General features: G+C 45.0%; 1 protein-coding gene across 1 annotated transcript in view; it reads right to left on the bottom strand.

The window, feature by feature from the left end:
* Positions 1–22,657, bottom strand: part of LOC143825137 (serine protease 27-like) — a 44,572-nt gene that overhangs the window by 13,097 nt on the left and 8,818 nt on the right. The window lies entirely within an intron of this gene.

Below are 22,657 nucleotides of genomic sequence, written 5' to 3'. Positions count from 1 at the left end.
GAGGTCCCTAGCCTTTTTAAGCCTCTGAGCACCTTTGGAATTATGAGACAATCAAGTGGGTGCAGGCACAAAATGGCTCTTGAAGAAGGAGGAGCCAACCACAAAATGGCTGCTGCAGCTCACATGGTGAAGATCTTAGTGCTGTGGAGGCAGCTTCCGCCAAAGCAACATTTTATAAAAATCTACACAGCCCGTCAGAACCCTTGCTGGAGGAAAGTCCCAGCTGGCCTCACTAACTTTCTGAAAACACTTGTTGGGTACCAGGTAAGGTGTCAGTGGGTGCTATGGTGCCCCTATGCACTACATTGCAAAACCCTGTTGTATGGTCTCCCTGTTCCCTAAATTATATCACCCAATGAAATAGACTATATAGTCAGGACAAGCAAAAGCCAGTATTTCTTCATGACACAAATGGGGTTAGATCTAACCAAATTTCTGTTACAGAAAAAGGACAGAATGATCTTTTCTGACTACCAAAAAAAAAACTTTGCTGAGCCTGTACAAAATCTATGTATGTTAGGAGTTATTCTAAGATGGAAATTGTGTCAGATTGATTGAAAAAAATGGACTGGATCCAGCCCATGACATTTTATTGCAATAAGATTCAGAAAGGGCCACCATCTTCCATAGTTTTAAAATCTACATGTGAATTTTAATGGAACTTCCTTGTTCAGAAGCAGTGTACCTCTGAAGAGATGGGAGAGGGCTGACACCTTCATGCCCTGCTTGTTGGGCTTGCTGTAGGCATCTGTGTGAGATGGGATACTGGACTAGATGGACCCTTGGTCTGATTCAGCAGAACTTTTCTTATGGTCTACTAAGCTGAACAATCAGCACATGATGATAGGCCAGGGAGGTGTAGTAAATGAAGAAGGCCAGAGCCCAAAAGATGAAATAGCAGACTACCCCTGGTTGAAGCAGCACCCGCCCATAAGCAGAGAAAAACAGGAGTATAGCCTGTTGGAATATGCAAGATCTGTAGTTTGCATGACTGAAAAACATATGAAGAATACCCTGCAGGAGGCATCAGAGGAAATGTATATTTAGCATAATTATATTATGTATTCGGTATTTTTCAAATAGCCTCCTCCTATGTCCTGATCGGCTCCTAAACAGACACAGCAAACAGAATGAAGAGGAGAACAAGAAGAGTTGGTTTTTATATGCCACTTTTGTCTATCAGGAGTCTCAAAGTGGCTTACAATTGCCTTCCCTTTCCTCTCCCCACAACAGACACTGAGAGAGGTGGGACTGAGAGAACCCAGAACAGCTTTATCAGGGCTGTGGCGAGCCCAAGGTCACCCAGCTGTCTGCATGTGGGGGAGCATGGAATCAAACCCGGCTCGCCAGATGAGAAGTCACCATTTTCAAACACAATCACAGTTTCCATTGCCCATGGAACAAAACGAATAATGATAATCTTATAGGCAGAAAAACCAATGTGGGCATATGGTACTATGGGAAGGAACACCGTTCAATTGGGCTCACTACACACCTGTGAAAACTACTTTGGTGAGAATGCTCGTTGACCTTACAAATGCCTCCAACGGCTCTCTTCCTGCTTAAACCACAAGTTGAAATTAGTTTCTATACATCAAATGAGTGACTTTGCGGCTTGTTCTCTGCACACATCTTCATCCAGCACCTTTCCTGAAGTTGAGCTGGATAATGTCTGGCCACTGGGAGTCTGGCTGGCAGCCTTCCCGGGAACTTGCTCTTCTCCATCTTTTCCATAGTAGAAGAAAGGCAGAAAAGGAATGTACTAATAAATCAGAATAGAGTGCAAGAGAAGATCGGTTGAAGTCTTAATTCCAGCTGTCAAAATGCCTAAATTGAAACCTCCTCCGGGATATTTGGAAGAAAAATCTGGCAACCTTGGAGCTGTATGAAGTGAGTTTTTAAAGACACAAAAGTCACTTGTGATACATCTCAGCTCCATTTTACTTAAAATGAAATGTGAGGGGAAACTGAGGGGAAATCTGAGGGGAAGGCGGTCAGCCCTTCAGGCAGCAGGAGTAAAAAAAATTAAACTGCGAGACTTGCATGTTGCATGGTGACATTTCTGTGGGGGGCGGGATGGAAGTGACATCATGTCACTCAAGGAATCACCAGAAACTCTATGGTTTTACCACGGAATTTTCAGCCTTAATCGACATGACATCACTTCCAGTTTCCCTCTCCTCAAGCACCAATCCCAAATCTCAAGGAATTTCTCAAGCTAGAGTTGGCCTCCGTACTTCAAGTTGCCACCACATTTCTTCTGAAGTGAAATGCAATTCAAATTTGGAGGATAGTCACAGGTGTGCCATATCAAACATTGCATGGATGAGAGAGAGATTTCAGCGTTGGTTGTGGGGGAACCTTCCCAGTAAGGTTCAAAGGCTCATTCTTGAATATATTCGAGATGGGAAATTAGAACAACAAAAGCAGAGGCTGGGATTCAGATAACTTTCTCATTTAACTTCCACCAACTCTTCATCTAAATGCAGCCTGACCCCTCCTGGTTTCTCAGGACACATGATGCCCAAAATATTCTTATAGAGGCACTTCCCCTTTTCAGCAGTGGGGGAAACTACTTAGACCTCACCCAGGGTATTTTATGAACATTTTATGGTGGTTACTTTGTTTTACTTCTTTTTAAAAAAAGATCCTATAGAACAATTGCCCGTAGGCTACAATGCTAGAGATGGGACACTGTCTCCAGAGCACTCCTTTCATGACATCCCTGAAACTTGTTAAAATTAACAAGATTAAGAAATAAGAATGCCACTTCATTTTACTTTCATAAAATTTGAGGGGAAACTGGAAGGTCGCCAGCTTCCCTACGAGCAAAATTTCTCTAGGGGGGAGAGTCTCGCCTCTATTAAAAATAGAATCGAGAAGTATACATTACCTCAGCCTTTCTCATCTTTTGTACCGTTGAGAAGCCCCTGAAGCGTTCTTCAGGCTTCAAGATACCCTACAAGTGGTGCCATCATTCAGAATATGGTTGGGAAACATAGCTGTGTCTACGTCCACCCAGGAACCTTCCCCTTCCCACTCCCTCCAGGCCCATCAATGGCCATTTTGAGGGGAGGCGGGTCGACATAATCATATATGGTCGTATCATCTGTTAAAGGTTGAACAATATTTTAAAATATTTTCAATTAATTAACTCCCACCCATTCGGGAAACTTTTCCAGGGCTGCCAAGAAACCCCAGGGGTTTCAGGTAAGCCTGGTTGAGAAAGCCTGCTTACTCAGAATTAACTCCAAGGAAGTGCTATTTCAAGCCTTGCTGGTTCCCATTAAAGCAACAATGTGGTACTTTCTCATCTTTCCACAGAACCTGAAGGCAGCAAGGACTTAAGAGGAAACACAGCTGAGTCTCCTATGTAGAAACAGACAGAGGTACCCCATTGGAAAACTTAATTCTGCTGCTAGGCCATAGGAAGCTTGTATTATAGGGCTTTTAAAAAATTGTTCTTCTGGGCTTGTTGGATTTTTATTCTTTCATTTGTGAGCCATCTAAAGCAGGTTCTGAAGAGCAGGCATACAGAGTCCCTAAATGAATAAATAACGAAGAAGAAACAACTGCAAAGGAAGGCGATAAAAATATATGTAAAATAAGTGTGCGGCATATTGTCCCTGAGGCAACAAGGTTTTCACGAGGAAAATATAAACCTGAGCACAGGTTTATCACATGCCCTCCAAGCTTTCACAGATGAAAACAGGAATGTGAAGGTTAGGCGTTACTCTATCACTTGTGAAGGTCGTGTTCACTTTCCTTGTCATTTCCCCTGTCATACCTCCTCTGATTTAAAACTTATTGCTCTTTGGAGTTTAAGATCTATCAGAAGCAAAGATAATTGATAGTCTGACAAACTAGGATCACTGTTCAAAAATTACCTCAGCGTCTACAGGTGTGTGCATGAGATGGAGGAAGAGATGGGAAGCCAAATATTGGAACCTTAGTTTCCTGCGCACGTGCATGTACACAAGCAATCATGCCCTTGAGAGAAATCTAACTTATAGAGATAATGTACAAAACAATTCTACACAGGTTGAATTTGTGACCTATGTAGAATTTGACATGTGTAGAGCCACTGAGTTGTGGTTGCTACCTCCAGACTGGGAAATACCTGAAGATATGCAGGTGGATCCTGGTAAGGGCAGGGATTGGAGAGAGAAGGGATCTCAAGGGGGTATAGCGCCATAGAGGCTACCCTCAAAGGCAGCCATTTGCTCCAGAGGAACGGATCTTTGTAGCCTAGGCATCGGTTGTAATTGGAAGAGATCTCCGGATCCTCCCGGAAATTGACAACCCTAACTGAGATCAATGGAATGTGCCCTTAGAGGTCTACAAGGTCTCCCACCACCATTTTTGCTTATTCCTTGACTGGGATTGAATGTGAGAGCTTTCTCTTGGAAAGTAGGTGCTCTGCCACTGAGCCAGGGAATCTCCCAGATTCATTTTTACCATGCCCGGAATGCCTCTCTAGATAGGCTCTTCTACCTTCTTGGAGGAGAAATTTGGAGATCTAAGTTTAGAAAGTAGGGATACCAGCTTCTGGGTAGGACTTGGGGATCCCCTGGGATGACCACTCATCTTCAAACAACAGAAATCAGTTCTCCTAGAAAAAATATCCACTTAGAAGGTAGACCGTATGGTATCATTCCCCAATGAAGTCCCTCCCCTCCCCAAACTCCAACCTCTGCAGGCTTCACCTTCAAAGTGTCCAGATATCTCCTAACCCGGAGCTGGCATCCCTACTAGAAAGTCCACCTTCACATAATTCATAAATAATTAAGGAATCTCAGTACCACTAGAAACAATTATGGCCATTCAGTTATATCACTTCAAATTGCTGGAGGACATAGCCAGCAATGATTATTGATCATGATGGCTCCATGTTCAGAGACAATATATTGCTGTGTATACCAGTTGTCAGGGAATGAACTCAGGGCCTCTGTGGCCCTTTTGTGAGCCTTCCAGGGCATCTGATTGACTACTTTGTGAAGCAGGATGCTTAATAGGTAGATCTTTGATCAGATCCAGCACAGCTCTTATCTACTGAAAAATTTTTCTAAAGTACATCAAGTATGAAAAAGGATTCTTAGGAAGAATGCATGAAGCTAAGGTAGAAATAGCTTTGCAGAATCCTATACCATTGTCTACCCATACTTGTAAATATGATTTGTAGCTTCTGACCATGGCAAATACCCCAACCAGCTTCATAACCCTTCTCTCCCTGATCTAAAACTTGTTTAGTTTGCACTCCGAAAGAATTACCAACCCCAAAAGGACAAAAGGACATAATTCCTTACCCATCAATACCAGCAGAAGCATCAACAGATGGGCTTGTCTGGTGGCCACAAAGCCTTGCTGTTGGACCACTTGCTGCTCCACCATGGTGGGTCTTGCTGACACCAGAAGAAGCCAAATAACCAAAAGAAGCCAGTAGCTTTCCAGAAATAGGATGCAAACGTGATTGGGAGCCGTTGACAGATAACCGGTGACGAGGGAGTCAACTTGCTTATATACCTGCCTGCAGAAGGTGGGATGGGTATTAAACTAGAATGTTGACCAACAAGTTCAGCAGATCTTGGCACACGTCTTCACCTTCCTGTATCACCTATCTGGCAGTGGCCAATTGCCCAGGTTGCCAGGCAGATGTGAACAGAACCGGGAAGCCACACCTGGATCTACTGTGCCCAACCATCTTTCTTAGTGTCTTCTCCACCCTCAACTCCTTACCAGCCTACATCCTTTGTCTAGCATTTTGGGAGTGGTGACACCCCAGGTGACCTAAGCTGAAATCTGATCTCTTGGAGGAGACTCGAGAACCAACACACTGCAATCAGTAATATCCTGGCAATTTTGACACTGTCGTCACATTCCTCATGGAGCTGCATAAGGGCTCTGCTCCAGCAAATTCACAAGGGCGAAAACAGTTGTGACAATACACAAAGGATTCCAGCACTGGACACTACACTTCTGATTGGGCAGTAGAGAAACAAACAAGGCAGTGTGACAGATTCTGGTGTCTCTAGTTTCCTTGTGAAGTTGAGGGGCAGGTTCTGGTTGGGTAGTGGTTAGGAGACATATCCTTGTTATGGCCTTGCTTTGGGTTTTGCTTTGAATGTTGCAAGCTGACTCTAGCCTTTTTGCATTAGGGCTTTCTTCCCCTCATTTCCCAGGCTGAAATTTGTGATATGCTTCCCGCATTTGAGTTTGATGGAGGCAGCCACCCATCATGCTTTGCTCCCTTCCCCTTTTCAAAATATGTTGGATTTTTTTTTTGCAAAATGGTGCCTGCTTGCACCTTTGTTTTCATTGAACACCTTAATTCCACCATTCTGTGCCCTTGATCACCTCCCCCTTCCCCATGTTTTTTTTAAGCCCATGCATTATAGCGTTATAATGCTACTGTGCCAGACAACTTTTTAAACTTGGAAACCGCGTTATAACGCGATCACCACTTTTCTTCAAGAAGGGCAGATTTTTCAGAATTGAGGGAGGAAGGGGGGAGGGAGGACAGTGACAATGAAAGGTTCTTGCCCAAAGTTGCAGTGAAAAACCCAAATGCACGCATTTCCGCACTGAACAGCCCCAAATTAGACCCCATTAGACCCCACTTGAAAAGGTGGGTTTTCTGGGGATTCCTTTGCTGCAGGGCAAGTGAAGGGGCAATTTGGGTCTGCACCTGAAGAAGTGCATTTCAGTGCTGAAACAGATGAAAAGTCGACCCTTTAAAAATGCAAATCCAAACAATATCACTAGTGTGGAAACAGTCACTGTCAAGGGACCAATGCAAGGATGTCTGTAGGAAATGGGGATTTCTGTAGTGAATTACAAGTGTGTGTCTGGCAGCCCTATTGAAAGATAGGTTTCATGCTCAAGAGAACCATAGAGCATATTGATGGCTCCCCTGCAACCAGGGGTTCCATTCCCCCTGTGGTTGTGTGGCGTCTCCACCCCACACCTTTTATCCACCACTGCTCTGAGTGACAGTAGGAAACAAATTAAACCCCCACAAATATTTATAATTATATTTACTTCCTGCCCTATCTGCTGAGACTCACGGCAGATCACATGACATTCAAAGCACATATGAAGATAAAATATAAACAATTGCTAACTTCAATACCATTAAAATCTAAAAGCAGAAATTCAGTCATCAATTGTCTAGTCCTTCTACCTTCTGGAGAGGAAAAGCAGAGGAGGTGGGAGGGTCCTACCAGTCCTAGTTGAGCTATAAACTAAGGACTTTGACAAGGAAGCCAGCATAACTCAGATGTTGTTTTGGGCCTCAGCCGTAGGCCTGGTGGAACAGCTCCATTTTACCTTTCAAGGTCCTGCAGGGCTCTGATCTCATTTGGAAGAGCGTTCCACTGGGCTGGGGCCAGGGCTGCAAATGTCATGGCCCTGATGGAGGCCAAAGTTTACTGTCCCTAAGTGATTGCAGACTGGGTAGGGGGCAAATTTGATTGACAGAAGGCTCCCCCAATTAAAAACAGCCTGTTCATGAAGAGGCTTGCCTTCTCCCTTGAGAAGTTAGTTTTCCATACACCATCATAGAACAGAATCATAGAATCATAGAGTTGGAAGGGACCTCCTAGGTCATCTAGTCCTATGACCCCCTGCACTATGCAGGACACTCACAAAACTGTCACTCATCAACTGTAACCTACAACCCCCCTTGAACCTTCACAGAATCAGCCTCTCCATCAGATGGCTATCCAGTCTCTGTTTTGAAATTTCCAAAGACGGAGAACCCACCACCTCCCGAGGAAGCCTGTTCCACTGAGAAACCGCTCTAACTGTCAGTAACATCTTCCATCATCTGCCTCTGGATCCAAAGGGGTTCAAAGAGCTGTGTAGCATGGTTCTTAAGGCCAAGGATTAAACAGGAGTCTTGTAGCACCCTTGAGATTCACACTATTAACTCCGGCATCAGCTTTTGTGCATCTGATAAAAAGAGCTCTGACTCACAAAAGCTCACACTGGAATGAATCTGGTTTGTCTTGAAGGCGCCAGTGGACTCCGGTTTAATTTTGCTGTGACAGATGAACCCAGTGACTTCTTTAGAATACTGACAGCTGGCCTGTTTGGGGGCCAGGAAAGGATTTCATCCCAGGCCACTGAGGCTTCATGGCTTGGGACTGAGTGTTATTTTGCTCTGTTGCCTCCTGTGGATTCTCTCCGCTGATCAACTCCTTCACAGTCACTTGTCCTGCTCTCATAATCCACTTCCAGAAGCTCTGAGCAGTAGACAGATGGTTCCTTGGGCAGAGCTCTCATCCAGATGCTACTTGGCGCCAGATTGGCTTTGCTTGAGCCAAAGGAACTTCAGATTATCCCCTGGATCCTCCTCCTCTGCTACGGGAAGAGAACGCGGAAGAGCGCGATAAATCAGAGGACGGGACGGGTTGGCTGTGCAAAGCCCAGCTGAAACAAGGAAGAGGGCAATTTACTTTTTTGCAAAGAACTGGAGCGGGCAATTAGGGCTCCCCTCGCCTCCACCCTTTTCGGAATGCCGTAACAGGTACTTAATAGGCAGAAATGTAATGGGTGCAGCTCTTCTGGGTATGGAATTACAGTGATGGGAGAAGGAAGTTTGCATGCCCTCATGCTGTGAAAGACATGAATTCCCTGGCTCAATTCTGTCTTAGGGCTGGACCTCCAGACTACAAAGCTCAGTTTCTCTGGGGGACGTGGCAGCTTTGGAAGGAGGATATGACATCACATCTCCACTGACATCCCTCCTCTCCCCAAACTCTAAATTCTTCAGACATTTCTCCAAAATCTGCAAGAATTTCCTGAACTAAGGTTGGCAACTCCAGCTGCCCCTATTCTCTGGTACCTCTAAATTTCTGGCTCAGTTGTGAAGAGTTTGTTTTTATGCCCTGATTTTCACTACCTGAAGGAGTCTCACAGCAGCTTACCATCACCTTCCCTTCCTCTCCTCACAACAGCTGCCCTGTGAGGTAGGTGGGACTGAGAGAGCTCTGAGAGAACCCCAAGGACTCCCAGCTGGCTGCATGTGGAGGAGGAGCGGAGAATCAACCTCGGCTCTCAAGATTAGAGCTACTCTCTCCAGATTTTAACCACGACATCAAGCTGGCTCTCAAAATGTCTTTTGTCTGTCCTTCTGCTTTTGAGGGACGGCTTGTTAAAATTTGGCCAGGGCATGTTGCTGAAGTAGTCAGTCTCCTGGAGCCAAGAAGAACAGCAGAGTAGATTTAAATAAAATAATAAATTGTACTCTCCTTTGCATCTGGAAGTTACGTGGGTTCCAAATCCTGATTGGCCGGTTTTACGTTTTAATCCCACATTTCCTCCAGGGAGCTCGAAACGGCCTACCACAGATCTCCCCTCATCCGCTCTAACCCCACAAACAACGCTGTGAGGTAAGTGAGGCTGAGAGAAAGTGACTCTTTCAAGGTAACCCAGTGAGTTTCACGGCTGTGTGGGGTTTGGATTCAGATACCCCTGGCCCAATCTTCTCCACTAAGCCACCCGCCACTAACCTACCCCACAATGAGATATGATGGAGGAGGACAGAACCAGGGCTAGTGCCCTGAGCTCCTCCAAGAATCGGCCAGCTAAAACGGCAACAGACTCTTTCTAAAGCACCAGAGAGGGCACAGCCAGACGCTTCCCATGTTGCAGCTGCCGAAGTACATTTCGAGCTCTCGATAACATCTTCCAGACAATTACAGGGTTTGTTTTGTCCAAGTCTGTCTTCAGGCCAAGCGACTAACTCCCTCTTTTGGCTTTTAAAGCAGTGGTGCATGGAAGGGAGAGTAAATCAATGCCACACAGAGCAGACACCGCAGTCTCCGCAGGAAGGTGGGAGAGGGGGACCAGAACTCATCCGGTGATCTTGGGCCGGCATCCGGAGCTGGCAGGAAGAGATGCTTGCCGGGGCCCCCATGGTTACAACACGAAATAAGGACGGTTCAATAGCGTATACCAACAGACAAACCAACCCATCCAAGGCTATGTTGTAAAATCAGTGTTACAAGATTTATTTTTGTACAAAAAGACCAACCAAAACGGTTTCTAGATATTTTGCCGTTTTCAAGTCCCTTTCCTCAGTGGTTGTGTCCTAAATCTTGAGGCCCCCATGGTGGCAGAAGGTCCCCCTCTCCCAAAAAAACTGGAAATGCTAGCTCAGTCTCTTGTTTCTCAACGGGAGAAGAACTTTGAGGCAGTGGCAAAAGCAAATTGCAAAGGAGTCACTCTCGGCTGCCTCTTCTAGGCATCCCTCCCAATCAGCCAGGAGGCCCCTGCAACCTCGAGATGACGCTTTCTGGCTCCTGTTAGTTTTGCTGGCAGGGATGGGGCTGGAAAGATTGCTTTGGGCCCTGCAAGAGAGCTGCAACCAGGGATGGGAAGGAAGGAAGGAAGGAAGGAAGGAAGGAAGGAAGGAAGGAAGGAAGGAAGGAAGGAAGGAAGGAAGGAAGGAAGGAAGGAAGGAAGGAAGGAAGGAAGGAAGGAAGGAAGGGGAGAAGTGGGGAATCATGCCTGGTTCTCCAGATTGGGAAACTTCTGGAGACTTGGGGATGGAGCTTGGGGACGACAGGGACCACAATGTTGGACAATATCATTAAGTCCAGCCTCCAAAGCATCCATTTTCTCCAGGGGAGGTGATCTTTCCAGGGGTAGAGATGAGCTGTAATTCCAGGGGATCCTCGGGTCCCACCTGGAGGCTAGCTTCCCTACACAGAAACCTGCCACTGGACCGTGTGATCCATAGCATAAGAAATAGAATACTACAAGCTTGTCTCCATCTGCAAAATTATCGGATCTGGAAATTTCCCAAGCCATGGAGCATCTTTCCATAAGGGAGGTGTTGGAATATGGGCTTGGACCTCCAGCAACCTGCCCACAGATGTGTATTCACAGAGAGCACATCCTGCTCCAGACTCGAAAAAGATCGGGGAGAGGGTGGTTCCAACACCGCCCGTTCTCTTCCCGCAAATTGGCTTGCACGATCCCGCTGTGAATTGCTTCCAAGGGGAAAGGCCTGCAGGCAGCCTGTGGCCCAGCCACAACCCGCCAAGGATACCTCTCAGCGAGGTGCAATAAAAATGGAGCGTTGCTCATTCATCTACATGAACTTCGTTTTCATGTCAATATGACATCTCTTTGGATAGGGCTGCCAGCTCTTGAAAGGCACAGATCCGGCAAGGGGCAGGGCACACCCAGGGGAGAGGCCCACCCACCATGTTCTTGCTGCATTGCTGAGAAGGTTGGGAGCAGAAGGGAGCAGGAAAGAGGAGAGAGGAATAAAGAAGACCTTTATAAATCCACTCTCCCCCCCCCCTCTCCATTCTTTTCCATCACCAACAGAAGCCACTCAGGGGATTTGGGGTGAGTTTGAAGGAGACCCTTTGACCTCACCCCAAGTAGGGATGCCAGTCCCCAGCTGGGACCTGAGGATCCCCCAGAATTACAGGTCATCTCCAGACTAAAGAGATCTGTTCCCCCCGGGCAAAATGGCTGCTTCCAAGGATGGAATCTGTGGCATTGTATCCTGCTCAGATCCTCCCTTGCTTCGGATCAATATTGAAGCTTTGGGGTTTGGTGGATCCTCTCAGGCTATTTGGGTCCACCTGGCTGGAAGCCAAAGCCAAGTCGGGCATCCTGGTGCACCCCAATGTGTCCTCTCTGTTGCAGAGGGCAGGGATTTTGGAGGCAGGCACCAGGTGCAACAACTGACTCTACAGAGTTGCACTGCTCACTTGGGAGAGGGACAGAGCCCACTGGGGCTTGCTCCAGAAACAGTGCTGGAGTTGGCCCAGCTTGGCTCCAGGGCTTGGTCACTAGGTGGGCTCTCCTGAAGCCTTTTGGGGTGCTCCTCAACCTCCTCTCCTCCAACGGGGCTCGTGGCACCTTTCAGCTTCCTCTTCCAGCACTGGTAGTTATCTTCTCTATTTCCTGTGTCCCTGGACAACCACTCTAACTAAGCATTCTTCCCTGTCTTGTATGAATATCCATGGGGCCAAAGGAGGTCTACGAAAGAAAGCTGAGAAGTCTATGAAATAAAGGTGATGGGACTTGCCTCCAACAGGCCCATGCCAGTGAAATCATGTTATAATGCAATTGTGGTTTGATTGTGGAGGATTTATAAACACTTCAGAACCAAGGCCCCATCATTTTAAAAACTGAAGGGGAAATCAAATTTCACAGGCTTCATCCATTTATGATAGGAGCTTGGTCATTCATAAAACCTCTAAGTTTTCTAGTCTAGGGAAGTCCCCTGCACGATCATGCAGAATATGGTTGGGAAGCAGAGCTGTGTACAGGTCCACCTGAGGCCCCTCCCCTTTCCACCCCCTCCAAGGCCTTCCACCCCCCTTCCACCTCCTTGTCCACCCCTGATTAGCAACCCTAATGGGATTTAGGGTTTCTAGGGGAAGGGAAATCAAGTGGAAACTATTGCACTGAGTTAAGCAGAGATTTTCGTATTTCAAAATTCACCATTGTAAGCTCAGCATTTGGAACTAGATTCTGGAAATCCATTGGAATTTTGGAATGGGCGCCTATGTTCGCCTCTGTTCAGCACACCTTGCCAAGCTGTGTCGGGACAAAGCTGCACCAAACTGGAATAAAACTGCCCCCTTTGCCTCAGCAACAAACTAAGTTGGCTCCAGTCTGTTGTTCTTCTTCCAGCGCTTATTCTGCTGGGGACGGAGCGTTATTGCTGATAAACAGAGATATTAAAAGGAGTTATGAAATCCTTCAGGGAAAGACTTCTCGGTCTTTTTGCCCGTGTACACCATCTGTTCGGTTGTTTATCACTACGTTACTCATCAGAGGAGGTTACCTCACATCAGTCACTTTACCATCAACATCTAACAAGCACCTAAGGCATAAGACTAATGCTTGCTGATGTATGTATCACTCCTTGTTCTCATGTACTGAAATTATCATGGGAGGTAAAAATATGAAGGCACTACAGGGGTCGGTTGGCACAATTATCTGTCACTACCACCAGGCTGGCAAACAGAGCAGGATTTCACCATATCTGAATAGGGTTGCCAGCCTTCAGGTGGGACCTGGAAGAGTTACCACTCATCTCCAGACTACGGAGATCAGTTCCCCTGCAGAAAATGGATGCTTTGGAAGGTAGATTCTATGGCAGCCTTTCTCAGCTTTTTCACCATTGAGTAACCCATGAAACATTCTTCAGGCTTCAAGAAACCCAAGAAGTCTCACGATCATGCAGAATATGGTTGGGAAGCAGAGCTGTGTTCAGGACCACCTGAGGCCCCTCCCCTTTCCACCCCCTCCAAGGCCCATCATTGGCCATTTGGAGGGGGGGGGTTCAACATGACCATATATGGTCCTAACACCTGATAAATGTTTAACTCAGTGTGGCTCATAGTCTCATTCCTCCTCCTTCCCAAATTTGGTTGCCAACTTGAGTTGGGAAATTCCAGGAGATTTGGGAGTGGAGCTTTGGACATGGTGGGGGTTGGTGAGCTCTCAGCAAGGTATAAGGTCCTCTAAAGTAGCCATTTTCTTCAGGAGAACTGCTTTCTGTGGTTTGTAGATCAATGGCAGAATCAGGAGATCTCCAAGGTTGGCAACTCCCAGGGAACCCAAGGGATATCATTTTGAGTAGCAAGGGAGAAAGGCAAGCAGATGAAAATAAACGACTAGCAGTAAACTGGGGTAGGGGGAATTTTGTCAAATGAGGAAAATGGTACCCCACAGTTTAATTTCCATAGTTTACAAGAGATCTAAATTACCTTTTGCAGATCTGAATGAACATTGATGTTTAATTATTTAATTTACATCCTGCTTTAATGCTCATCACACCAATCCACACCAAGCATCAAAATATCCCCTAATCTTTATTGATGTATCTACAGAAGGGTGGCAGCAATCGTAAGCAGAAATTTAAGAATTTGTGGGGGGGGGGGTCTAGGGACGTTCAAACAAACAAGGGCTGGTGTCTTCATTTTGCCAGGGTTGAGGCACTCAGGGTTAAATGAACTCACTTGAGCAACACTAATGACTTCATCGCAATTATACCAATACAGCATTCGGCTCTGTTTGTTCCCTCCATGATTCACTGAGGGCTTGGCTTCTGCTTTAGCTCCATCATGAAGGGGGGAAGCCACTGGAAGTCTTGTTAAATAGTCTGTCCCTCCCAACCTTCTTTGGCCTCCATTGAGCCCTCCTCATCATTCTTGTCAACTCATTGATTTCTTTGTCCAGAATCCAACACAATGGATGCCTTCCTTCCATGTCTGTAGGTGCAACTGTCTAATTCCCCAAAACTGTAAGGCAGATATTAAGATAGTGACTTTTTTTTCCTCCTCACTATCCCATTTTCGCACAAGGATAAACCATTAGTTGTTCCTGAAGAACTGGAAGGGGCCAAAACAAGAATTTCTCAATACAAAACAAGAAGTTTAACTAGATATTTGCTTAGTTAATAGGCAGATAATAGATCTCATTTCTACCAATGGAACCAATACCCCCTCTGTTTGAATCATATTTTAACTTCAAGTTGCAAGCATACAAACCTCCAGTATTCAGGAGGGATTCTTTTTTTCCCCCAAACTCTTGAAATGGCAACTTGGATGGGAAGATGTTCGTAATCATATCACATTCAGAAAAAAATTCAAGTGCCTGAAAAATAGTTCACTTTTTCCAAAGCTCAAAAAGCATTCTAAATTGCATTGTATTCACAATAAATAAATACATGTCTTACCCCCACTCACATCTGCCCAACCCAACTGGCGGAGGAAAATCAACTTGCAAAAATTTTATTTGTTCGTGTCAAACCTGCTACCTTTTTTGCAGGAAGGGGGGAGGACATTGTCTTCTTCCATCCTCCTTGATTCCTAAAACTGAGCATGTTCATGTTTACCCAGTGTTCTAGACTGAATTGCTACTTCATGTATTCTCACCCTGCCACCTAGGAATCCATAGTTTGGTCTAGCTTTCACCATGAACTGGTGAATCCTGCTGACTGATCAATCCTGCTGACAGTGTAGGAGCAAATACAGGACCCACACTCAAAATGTAGCTGCTTTCAAAATCATTTGCGACCCACCTGTGATGATTCTGGAGCATATATCATCTGAGCAATTTGCCACCATGCTGAGTATTGCAGAACACATATGTAACATTACTCAAAACACAGTTCGCGGTGAACGGCGAACATATCCTTAGTGCAAATTGGAAATGCGCAACCAGCATTGGGAAAAGGGAACCCAGAAGAATTCACCCTTCCCTTCCTTGCACAAAATGGAAGGGAAAATTAGGATCTGTCCTTTATTGTTCTAAAATCTGGTATCTGTTGTTCTAAGCAAATAAGCAGTCTGGATAATTATGTACGCAGTGCATGCCTACATGCCTACTTGGTATCCCATTGCTTCACAATTATTTATTGCCTTGCTGTTGACCTGTGTTGATAGCACTGCCGTAATTTTGAGTCCTCAACAGTGCTGATGGGCACCGTGGCATCCTCCAATACTTTTATGGGCACCCACCAATTATTTTGGAAAGTTGATGGTGCCATGTATTGTCTACTCACACTGACAAGGGCTCTCCAGGTTCTTACTCATATGTCACATCACCTCTTACTTGGTCCTTCTGACTAGAGATACTAGGGATTGAACCTGGGACCTTTTGCATTGCCCCGTTCCCATTAGTGGACCATCAGTACTGCCCAAATTAACAAAATGTCAAAAAGCCTCCTTAATTACTAATCTCAGCAGCCCAACCCATCACTTCACATACTGGGACCAGTGAAGTCTACCTTGGTTATCACCATCTCATGTGACCGTTACATTTCTCCAGTATGTCTTTTAAAAGGTTAAATTCCATCTTTGCACTGACTGTTGCCAAACTAACAAATATAGCCCTTAAAGAAGAATATTCATCCATTTGTACTATTTGGGAAGGAGGAATCAGGTGACAATTCTTGTTATGAGGAGCATGTGTGTTCTTTTGTGAAATCTTGTTCTTTTGTGAAATCTTGTAGGGTGTGTATATACCAAATAGGGTTGATAATGGGGTGCAGATTAATAAGTCAAGGTGATATTATCTGATCTATTGGCACATATATGGGTTGCATTCTATGCCCCGATGGGAAAGAAATGCCAGCTTCAGAATTGATGGACACCAAGAGGAGGAAGAGGTGGAAAATCTGTAGCTTGGATATCTCCTTGTTTTGCATGTGGAAGGTCCCCAGTTCAATTCTAAGAAGCTGCAGATCTTAGATATCAGGTTCCTGGAATGACCCCCATCTGATTGGGAGCCTGGAAAGCCAATGGCAGAGCTCAATGGACCAATGGTTTGACCTAGTATAACAACTTAATGTGCTCATAAATATTCTGGGCAAGTCTCCTTAGATCCAGGCCTTGAAAGCAATGGTAATGCAAGTGGACTTATTCATGTTGAAGCACCAGCCCAACCCACGAGGGAACTAGCCTGAGCAGACAAGGTTAGACCTCTTCTGTTCCACAAATCAATATACCCGTTCAAATTGATGTCATAACAGTTGCAATTTATAATTGCAACAAAAATCACAGAAAGCAACATCATGAATCCAAACAACTTTTCTGCTGGTAAGAAAGAGAATGGTGAGCCTTCTTTTGGATAGCTGTGATTCGGAGATTGGGTTAACGATTCGGTGATTTGGCACCATTATAGCCTACGGAGCCATTAAAGTCAATAGGAATTTTTGCTTTTTCATCTATTTTCATCTATTCTGGGGTAGGGTGTGTGTAGAGGCAACAAATTTTCAGAGCACTTGTGGCAGCCTCTCCTCAAAATAGCCCCCAAATTTCAAAAAGATTGGACCAAGGAGTCCAATTCTACAGGCACCCAAAGAGGGTGCCCCATCCAACCTCCACTGTTTCCTATGGTGGGAAAAATGAGATTCTATGTTCTTGTAATTTTTTTTCAACATTTAACATAATGAGAGTTGGATGAAGCACCCTCTCTGGGTACCCATAGAACTGGACCCCTTCTCCAATCTTTTTGAAACATGTGGGTTCTTTTGAAGGCAGGCTCCTGCAGCTATGCTGCAAATTCAATGCCTGTACCTCAAATTCCCACCTCCCCAGACCATATAGAATAGAATAAAAGGCAAAATTTCCCATTGACTTAAATGGTGACATAGGTTATGACGGCACCGAATTAACGAATCGTTATCCGAATATCTGAATTGTTATCTGAATTACCGAATTACAATTCGGAAAAGGCTGGTTTGGACTTTTTAAAGCACAGGGAAGGTGCTATTCAACTCAGATTTGGCCAAAAAGTACCCAAATCAGCATTGGACTACTTTTCAGCTTATCTGAACCAAATCACTCATGCCTAGTAAGCAGTGGGATACATCAGAGCTTGGTATTAGATCTGGTGCTTTTTTAACTTCTTCATTAATGATTTGGTGTTGGGAGTAAGCAGTGAAGTGGCTAAGTCTGCAGATGACATTAAGTTGTTCAGGGCAGTGATAACCAGGGGGAACTGTGAAATACTCTAGAGGGATCTGTCAAAGCCAGGCAAGTATATGTCAACATAAGAAATGAGAGTTGACTCAGATAAGTGCACTATACATAAATATATGTTGATGGGGTCAAAACTGGCAGCAACTGACCATTAGACATAAATAGTAGTCAATTTATTTGCATATGGCCATAGACCTTTATAGAATAGCAACAAGAACGCAAGCATCAGGCATTACACCATCTAAGTACCCACTTTGGTGTGACCATATCTTCACTTAATTTAATTCAAGGAGAGTCTCTTTGCAACTTGAATCAAACAAAGAATTTTGCTGTCATTTGATAGTCCCAGGATTCCTACATGACTGTTCTGTAAGCAGTCACTTCTCTGCACCAAAGGGATATTCCTTTTGAAAATTTCGTTTTAAGTCCGTTATTGATAAAACAGCATAGTAAGCCATTGAAAGATGCAGATAAACCTTCTATAGAATAATCATGATCCTCAGCAGTAATTGACCAAGAGAGAGATCTTGGAATCATGGTAGATGGTAGATCATGGTAGATGGTAGATCACTGAAGATGATGAATCAGTGAGCAACTACAAGAACAAAGACAAATGCCAGGCTGGAGATTATGAGTAAGGGGATCGAAAAACAATCAGCCCTTATCATAATGCCCCTGTACAAATCTGTTGCTTGACCTCATTTGGTATACTGTGTATAGTTCTGGTCACTGCACCTCAAAAAAATATTATAGAATTGGGAAAAGCTCAGAAAAGGATAACAAAAATGATTAAGGGTGTGGAACAATTTCCCTATGAAGAAAAGTTAGAGGTTCCACTTTTTACCTTGGAGAAACAACAAGTGAGGAGTGACATGACAGAGTTGTACAAAATTCGACATGGGATAGAGAAGGTAGAGAAAGACGTGCTTTGCTCCCTTCCTCACAATACAAGAACTCATGGGCACCCCATGAAATGAATGAGCAGTAGGCTTTGAATGGATAAAAGGAAGTACTACTTCATCCAAAGAAGGATTAACATGTAGAAGTGGTCTCGGCTACAATCACAGACAGCTTCAAGAGGGGACTAAATAAACATATGGAGCAGAGGTCCTTCAGTGGCTATTAGCCACAAGATATAGATGGAACAATATTTGAGGGGCGGTGCTTGGGGGTCAATAGGAAGGCTTCTGGAGTTCTAGCCCCACTTGTGGACTTCCTGATGGCACCTGGGATTTAGTCACTGTGGGATACAATGTTGAATTGGATGGACCATTGGCCTGTTCCAACATAATTTCTCTTATGTTCTTAAGGTAAAGCTGCAGCAAGATGGTAGCTACTGAAAGGTTATTCAGACCATAGGGGCAATATATTGCATTCATCTGATGTCAGGGCTAGTTCCTATCTTTCCAAGGAGCTTTCCCTTAATGACATATATAATGTGCATTTACATACATGGGTTCACTAGATGACTTTGCTCCCTACAGAGTTCAGAACAGGACTGCTTAGCTACTGGGCAGGGCAGGGGATCTCCTCCACCCAAGTTTCCAATGCCCATCATTGTGGAATGGCAGCAGGGATAAGTGAAAAGTGAAAGTTTAATTTTAAAAATTCAGCATTATTATGAAGATGCTACTTCAAAGTACAACCTAGAAGTGATAACAGTTTCTCTAGGAATCTTCAAAAACTCCATGGTAAAACCATAGACTTTCCAGTTATTCCTAGAGTAACTTATTGATGCTACTGGGTACAACGTCACTGCACTTTTGCTGCCACTATCTTCCATACTAAATCCCCACTCCCCACCCTCCTGCCAGTTGCCTGGCCAACCTTGTTCATAATTCTTGTATAAAAATGCGGCCATGTTGTTTTCTTTCTCTGTGACAGCAACACATCAGAATCAAAGAAGCATCCCGACGTGAACGAACATGTCATTTAAATTTCAGCCTCACTCAATACAATTTACCTTTCCAGATTAAAATTGGCCCCACAGGTTAAAACACACAACACCCAAAGAACTCCCATCCCTAGAGGCATATCCATTGGGGGGAGGGAGAGAATCCTAAATGCAGCTCTGTTGTCAGGACTGAATGACCTGTCAAGATCCCCTGCCTCAGTAATGAGTTTGGCTGACTGGTGTGGTTGTTGGATCCCCGACATAATCACCCACCCTGCCGCTCAATTGCACATTGGGGTTATAAAGACGGCCAAGATTCAGGCGACGGCAGAGCGAAGGGTGTCCACGAGACGCTTGCATGGAAATTAATGTCTGTTTTGGTGCAGCTATGTCAGCAATCGAGCTGATTGTCACCCACAGGTGAGGTGGATAAAGAGACACAACTGGGAGGATAGCAAACCCTTTCAAAGGGAAAGCAAATTTTGTTTTTCATCTCCCCACCCCCCCCAAAAAAAATGATGTTACAGGGGTGTTACTACTGATGGTAGTCCCATGTGATAACACCTCCTACCTAACCTCTTATTTATTATATTGCATGTCTATAATAAATCCAGGAGATTCTACGATTGCCTGGATGCCAGGAACAAGGCCAACAGAGGTGGTTTGTCCTTGCCCGTACCTCTTCATGAGTCCAACCCTGGTATTCTTTGGTAGTCATCCCTCCAATTGATAGCCAGGGCCAATCCTGCTTAGCGTCCAAGATCTGATGAGATTGGGCTTGCCTGAGCTATCCAAGATGGGTCTACTTAAGGTTTTGCAATGAGATGCCAGTGACTGACCCTGGGAACCTCTGCGTGCAAAGCATGGGCTCTGAGCCATGGCCTCTCCCTTTTTCAAATTTCATATCATAGGACAGACGACGCTGTCTGTTCTACCAGGGTAGACGCCTGGTCTAATCAGCGCCAGACTGGCTCCTTTCTTAGAATCTTTTGATTGCATGGCCTTGAGTTCTGGTTGCCATCATCAAGTTTACTGGGAACCAAACACGAACTCAGCGTTTTCACGCAATGCTTTACGAATCCAGCATCATTTTCGCTGTTTGATTTAAACTGGTATTGTTCAGATGCAAAGGTTTAGTGTGCTCTGTATTAGTGTGTGAGGTTATTGTTTTTGCTGTTATTTATTCAGTTTGTATATCACCCTTCTCTGTCATTATACCAATAAAGTTATCTTAAGTCCTTGAGTCCCCACTCTGTGAACAGACTCAGAGTGGTTCACAATAGTATGGTAAAACAATAAAAAAATTAAAACAGTATAAAATTACTAAAATTAACACTTAACTATCAGCAACTAAAGCCCCCCACCCACCCATCTGTCATCTGGCCTGCAGGGTTGGTAGTACATCCTGGCAGTGGAAGGAAAGAAGGGAAACTGAAAGGAGATGAGTGAGACCCGTATGCTGTTAAATTGCCTTGGCCTCAACCATTAACCTGGTGGAAGAGTGCCATCTTACAAGTGCTACACAACCGCAACAGCTGTGCAAGGTTAAGATTATTGTTAATGTTTTGTTTGTATCCCGAAAGTTCAACAGCAACAGCACCAACGGCAAGCCACCGAGATTTTATTCAGTCAAGTGAAATACTGTAGAGGCTAGTGTTGGTTTACTTGGTTTTAAATGAGAGCTGGATATATTCGACACCATCTTTGTTCAGCTCTCGGGATCTTTTCCATTGCTCCTGTAAAAATATCAGTTGTATACTATGGAGAGTAAAAATAATTTTCATCTAGGGGAGAAATGCTTTACATGATTGCATGGCACATTTGGTGGCAATTTTAGAAATAAATGACTAACATCTTACTATAGTATACGTTTGTTGAGTACTTAATAGGGGAGGGTGCGGTAATCCTTCTCTCCAGTACCTCCATCTTAGGGCTAAATTATTTTTTTAACCCTATTAAGATGAACAGTGCATCCAAAGTGTACAATAACCCAATTGAAGTCACAACAAAATCTCTTGTTTGGGGACTTGTGGATCCCGACTGATGTATGTCAGCTCACTAAGGGTTGTCATTTATGGTCTCATACCTTGAGTTCTAATCCAACCTTTCCCCAGGCATCGCTTACTGGGCTAAAGTTGTCTCAGCAAAGTCCTATTTCCATGCCATTCAGATTCATGGGCCTAGATTCCCATGGGTGTGTAGACTGTTCTCACTGGATCAGAATCCATGGATCTCATCCCACGCGAGCAACCCCCATGTGATTTGTACAAGCCAAACCACAAAGATCTCTGTTATGACTTGCCACAACGAAATGCGCTTTGTAGGCATGCATCATAGCCTCGCGTTACCGTGAGACTGCAACCCCCTCCCTTTCCGCCGCCGGCGATTCCTACCCCATGAATAAGCAAAGTAGGGGCATCATGAAAGATGGCCTTCCTCAATAGCATTGGCGCCAACGTCCCAAGACGACAGATAAACGAGAATATGGGGACAATGATCTTTGCTTGGAAATGACCACATTGGAATTCCCCTCGCTCCATTGTCTGCTGATTAAGCTATTCTCCCAGGACTTGATAAGAAAGACACTCCTTGGTTGATACGCCCACAACGGGAGAGGAAAGATTTAAGAGCGGAACCTGATAACATGTCTCCCACCCAACCGGTACTCCCAGCCCTGGGAGCCTAGAGCGTCAAGGTCTGCTGGTGTCAGCAAGTTATCGCTGGGGCCCCTAATTGACGTGGGTGGACCGCAAGAACCGACAGTGATAGAAGCGAAGACGCAATCGAGATGTCTTCAGACGCATGACAGTGGACGAGGGTGGGTTGGAAGCTTCCGCGTCTTCAGACCGTTTTACGAGGCTTCCGAGAGCCCGCGGGGTGTGTGTGTTTCATCACACCGGGTGATTTGTCACCAACAACATAGGGCATGCCATGACATCCAGGATTCTGTACATTGTGATGTACATGCTTTCGTTGGGAAGGGTTAACCACTGGCGCCAAACAGAGACGGGAAGAGAAGGTTGCCAGCGAGAAGTCTCCCACCATAGTTGGAGACCTCGCCATGCTGCCCTAGATCAGGGGTAGTCAACCTGTGGTCCTCCAGATGTCCATAGACTACAATTCCCATGAGCCCCTGCCAGCAAACGCTGGCAGGGGCTCATGGGAATTGTAGTCCATGAACATCTGGAGGACCACAGGTTGACTACCCCTGCCCTAGATCCAAGCAGATATGAACAAGCATTCAAGGCAAAGTCTAGTTGGATGCCTATCAACCAGAGTGCTTCATGACTTTCTTATA

This window comes from Paroedura picta, chromosome 16 (genome assembly GCF_049243985.1).
Source record: "Paroedura picta isolate Pp20150507F chromosome 16, Ppicta_v3.0, whole genome shotgun sequence".
NCBI lineage: Eukaryota > Metazoa > Chordata > Lepidosauria > Squamata > Gekkonidae > Paroedura > Paroedura picta.
The sequence above is the reverse complement of the archived record's forward strand: the minus strand, read 5'-3'. Positions and strand labels throughout refer to the sequence as shown.